This window comes from Oncorhynchus kisutch, linkage group LG19 (genome assembly GCF_002021735.2).
Source record: "Oncorhynchus kisutch isolate 150728-3 linkage group LG19, Okis_V2, whole genome shotgun sequence".
Lineage (NCBI taxonomy): Eukaryota > Metazoa > Chordata > Actinopteri > Salmoniformes > Salmonidae > Oncorhynchus > Oncorhynchus kisutch.
The window spans coordinates 60,368,444-60,373,038 of NC_034192.2; the positions used below are offsets into that span (position 1 = coordinate 60,368,444).

General features: G+C 37.6%; 1 protein-coding gene across 2 annotated transcripts in view; it reads right to left on the reverse strand.

Moving 5' to 3' along the window:
* LOC109910211 (arf-GAP with Rho-GAP domain, ANK repeat and PH domain-containing protein 3) overlaps positions 1-3,540 on the reverse strand; it is a 55,733-nt gene extending 52,193 nt beyond the window's left edge. For both annotated transcript variants that reach the window (XM_031797454.1, XM_031797453.1), the window contains exon 1: positions 3,414-3,540. The gene's annotated coding sequence lies outside the window, so the exon portion shown is untranslated. The remainder of the gene's footprint in view (positions 1-3,413) is intronic.
* Between the last annotated feature and the right edge of the window lie 1,055 nt (positions 3,541-4,595).

The window sequence follows — 4,595 nt, forward strand, 5'->3', positions numbered from 1 at the left end:
TAGTCCAACGCAATAACGCCAAGGTCAGTTGCTAGCTAGCATTAAAAATGTTTCTTATAAAAAACAATCAATCATAATCACTAGTTAACTACACATGGTTGATGATATTACTAGATATTATCTAGCGTGTCCTGCGTTGCATATAATCTGAGCATACAAGTATCTAAGTATCTGACTGAGCGGTGGTAGGCAGAAGCAGGCGCGCAAACATTCATTCAAACAGCACTTTCGTGCGTTTTGCCAGCAGCTCTTCGTTGTGCGTCAAGCATTGCGCTGTTTATGACTTCAAGCCTATCAACTCCTGAGATGAGGCTGGTGTAACCGAAGTGAAAGGGCTAGCTAGTTAGCGCGCGCTAATACCGTGTCAAACGTCACTCGCTCTGAGCCTTCTAGTAGTTGTTCCCCTTGCTCTGCATGGGTAACGCTGCTTCGATGTGGTGGCTGTTGTTGTTGTGTTGCTGGTTCGAGCCCAGGGAGGAGCGAGGAGAGGGACAGAAGCTATACTGTTACACTTGCAATACTAAAGTGCCTATAAGAACATCTAATAGTCAAAGGTTAATGAAATACAAATGGTATAGAGGGAAATAGTCCTATAATTCCTATAATAACTACAACCTAAAACTTCTAACCTGGGAATATTGAAGACTCATGTTAAAAGGAACCACCAGGTTTCATATGTTCTCATGTTCTGAGCAAGGAACTGAAACGTTGGAGAAGAACGTTGGAGAAGAACGTTGGAGAAGAAAGTAAAAGTGCAAAATGTGCTAACATATTGCACTTTTACGTTCTTCTCCAACACTTTGTTTTTGCATTATTTAAAACAAATTGAACATCTTTCATTATTTACTTGAGGCTAAATAGATTTTATTGATGTATTATATTAAGTTAAAATAAGTGTTCATTCAGTATTGTTGTAATTGTCATTAGTACAAATAAATAAATGTAAAAAAATATTTGGATTTTTTTATTTTTATTATTATTATTTTTAAATCGGCCAATGAATCGGTATCTGCTTTTTTGGTCCTCCTATAAATCGGTATCTGCTTTTCTGGTCCTCCTATAATCGGTATCTGCTTTTCTGGTCCTCCTATAATCGGTATCTGCTTTTCTGGTCCTCCTATAATCGGTATCTGCTTTTCTGGTCCTCCTATAATCGGTATCTGCTTTTCTGGTCCTCCTATAAATCGGTATCTGCTTTTCTGGTCCTCCTATAATCGGTATCTGCTTTTCTGGTCCTCCTATAATCGGTATCGGTGTTGAAAATGAGAAAATATCTTTAAAACGTTCGTTTTTTTGGTAACGGAATTACAATGCAATGATTCTTAAAAACTTACAGAAGGCAAAGAATTGACCCAAAACTAAAATACAAAGTGTTTATATTAGTTGGCAGGGTTCTTTATGTACAGTACCAGTCAAAGGTTTGGACACACCTACTCAGTACAGGGTTTCTCTTTATATTTACCATTTTCTACATTGTAAAATAATAGTGAAATCAAAACTATGAAATAACACATATGGATTCATGTAGTAACGGGGGAAAAAAGTGTCAAACAATTCAAAAATATATTTCGTTTTTGAAATTCTTCAAAGTAGTCCCGTTTTGACTTAATGACAGATTTGCACACTCTTGGCATTCTCTCAAACAGCTTCAATGAGGTAGTCACCAGGAATGCATTTCAATTAAGGAAAGCAGAACAGAAAATCAAAGTGAATGTAATGTTAACTCTGGAGGTTTGAAGTCGTCTTTGTTGATTAGTAAATGTAATTGGAAATAGTTCTGTATTGATCCGTAGCGTGAATTACTTTTACTTTATTTAACTAGGAAGCCAGTTAAGAACAAATTCCTATCTACAATGACAGCCTACCAAAAGGCAAAAAGCCTTGTGGGGTCTGGGATAAAAAAAAATTAAGACAAAACACACAGCACTACATAAAGAGAGACAACACTACACTACATAAAGAGAGACAACACTACACTACATAAAGAGAGACAACACAGCACTACATAAAGAGAGACAACACAGCACTACATAAAGAGAGACAACACAGCACTACATAAAGAGAGACAACACAGCACTACATAAAGAGAGACAACACAGCACTACATAAAGAGAGACAACACAACACTACATAAAGAGAGACAACACAGCACTACATAAAGAGAGACAACACAGCACTACATAAAGAGAGACAACACAGCACTACATAAAGAGAGACAACACAGCACTACATAAAGAGAGACAACACAGCACTACATAAAGAGAGACAACACAGCACTACATAAAGAGAGACAACACAGCACTACATAAAGAGAGACCTAAGACAACATAGCAAGGCAGCAACACATGACAACATAGCAAGGCAGCAACATATGACAACACAGCATGGTAGCAACACAAAACATGGTACCAACATTATTGGGCATGGACAATAGCACAAAGTGCAAGAAGATAGAGAAAACAATACATTACACAAAGCAAAATGACATGTAAAACGCTGTTACAAACCTATGCTACACTACGCCACATATAACACCTAAAACAGGGTCACAGATAATGATGGCTGTAGTGTCCATCTATTGACAGAGAGAGAGGCCTCTGGAGGTCAATGATTCTGATCAGTGAAACGTTGTCCGTCACACTGAACATCTAATGACCCAAGCAGCTCTGAGACACTCATACAGGAGGAATATAGAGGAACTATCATCTGGGCCTTGATACAAGTGGCACTGACACTGAACAACATAACATTCAGCCATTCATGACATTTTAATTTAAATTAATAATTTCACTCACCACAATCCCAAAAAACATAGCTAAAATTGGGAAGTATTTTAAATGAGAAATTCCAGTAAGAATGTTAAAGTTGTTATGTCTCTCCATCCTCTGCTGGTGCACTGTCTAACAAATAACTTACTGATTCAATCAGGTTTCAGCTGTGAAACAACAGACAGATTCCAAGACCCCAAAACCCACTCAAGATGAAAAGGATCTGATGTGCCCCTGGCAAATCTACAATGGGGTTGGGTCTGTAAACCCATAGCCTACAGCAAAACAGACAGGTGATAGTATAATGGGTGAAATTTTACAATAGGCTCACATGCCAAGCCAATGTGGTGTCATAAGATAGGCTACTCTTAAACATGGTAATAAAAATATATATTTTTAAATGGTCAAATTAATCATTACACAGAATCTATTTAATTATTCTGCGGTAGGCCTACACAACTCCACAAGTAACATATGACGACAATATTGATAAATAATACTGATAATTTAAATCATTATTAGTCCTATAGCAAAAAATAATAATGTATTGGAAAAAGAGCACAATCTCATACTGCCGCATGTCGCCCACACACAGTGCGAACTCTGAAACGCTGTGAGTCTAATAATATGATAAGCATGCATTACCTTTAGCTGTGTTTCGATGTGCGTGGTTGTTATCCCAATGGAACGTCTACATTCTTGAATCGCTCTGTTTTTTGGTTGAGCAGCGGAGGAAGAACTATCCCTGTCGGCAACTTTGTTGCAATGGTCAGTTTACTCTGCAAAGTATCAAGGATATCGCACTTAAAGGGGAGGGCGGCGAAGGAGTTTTGCCGACATTTTTCCTGTTCAACAAACTCATTATCCCACAACTTTAAAGACATAATGGTAATTCATAAACAGAAATTCAATCTTTTGACTCCATTACTTTGCTTTTGCAAGAAAAAAATATATATATTTCATTTTTTTTGTTTCACTTTCATAATAGTCATGATGCCAAAGAACTGACAGCTTGCCATCAGGTAATTTAATTATAGTGTGTTGGGGCCCCATGCTCTTATTTTAAAAACATTCCCTATTGCCTGCAAAATAACAAAAAAGACTCCACAGTATGTGCAATATGTAGCCTGCAGTTTAGGGTTAGTTTAGTTTAGCTGCATGTTGGGAAAAGTAATGTGATGTGGGCTTCAATTGGCCTGCTGATACAATAGACCATGTGATGTGGGCTTCAATAGGCCTACTGATACAATAGACAACCTGATGAGAGATCAGAATTTTGAATATCTACAAAAAATTTGGATGTTAATGTGTAACTAAAATGTGGTCCTGGATATTTCCTGAGCCCCCTCACCCTTCCTGACACACACAGACACACACACTACGTTAAATAGTTATATAAAGGTTACATTAAAAATGTTGTTCAAGTTCCAGGGACATCATGAATCACACACATTGTTATTCAAAAATTAACGGCAGCTCAGATTATGGAAAATAAATGGTTGCACACAATACAATAACATCACACACTTTACTTCTCAAAGATCACTCAAAATGGAAGACGTTTTATGCTAGACAAAGCAATGAATTGGGAGTTCTAAAAGCAACGAGAAGCTTTTGTGCCGTGTGAGAAATCTAGACACTAGTGGCGTTTCCTTTCCCTAAAAAAAAAACCTGACTGATGTGGACAGGAAGTGTGACAGGAAGTAGCCTTGGGGAAACAGGAAGTGCCTGAGACAATACAGTTTCTGAGGATTGGCCCCCAGCTACATTTTTAAGTCTGAAAAAGGATACAGTCACACCAGAACATCAGCCGCGAAGGTCTTAAAA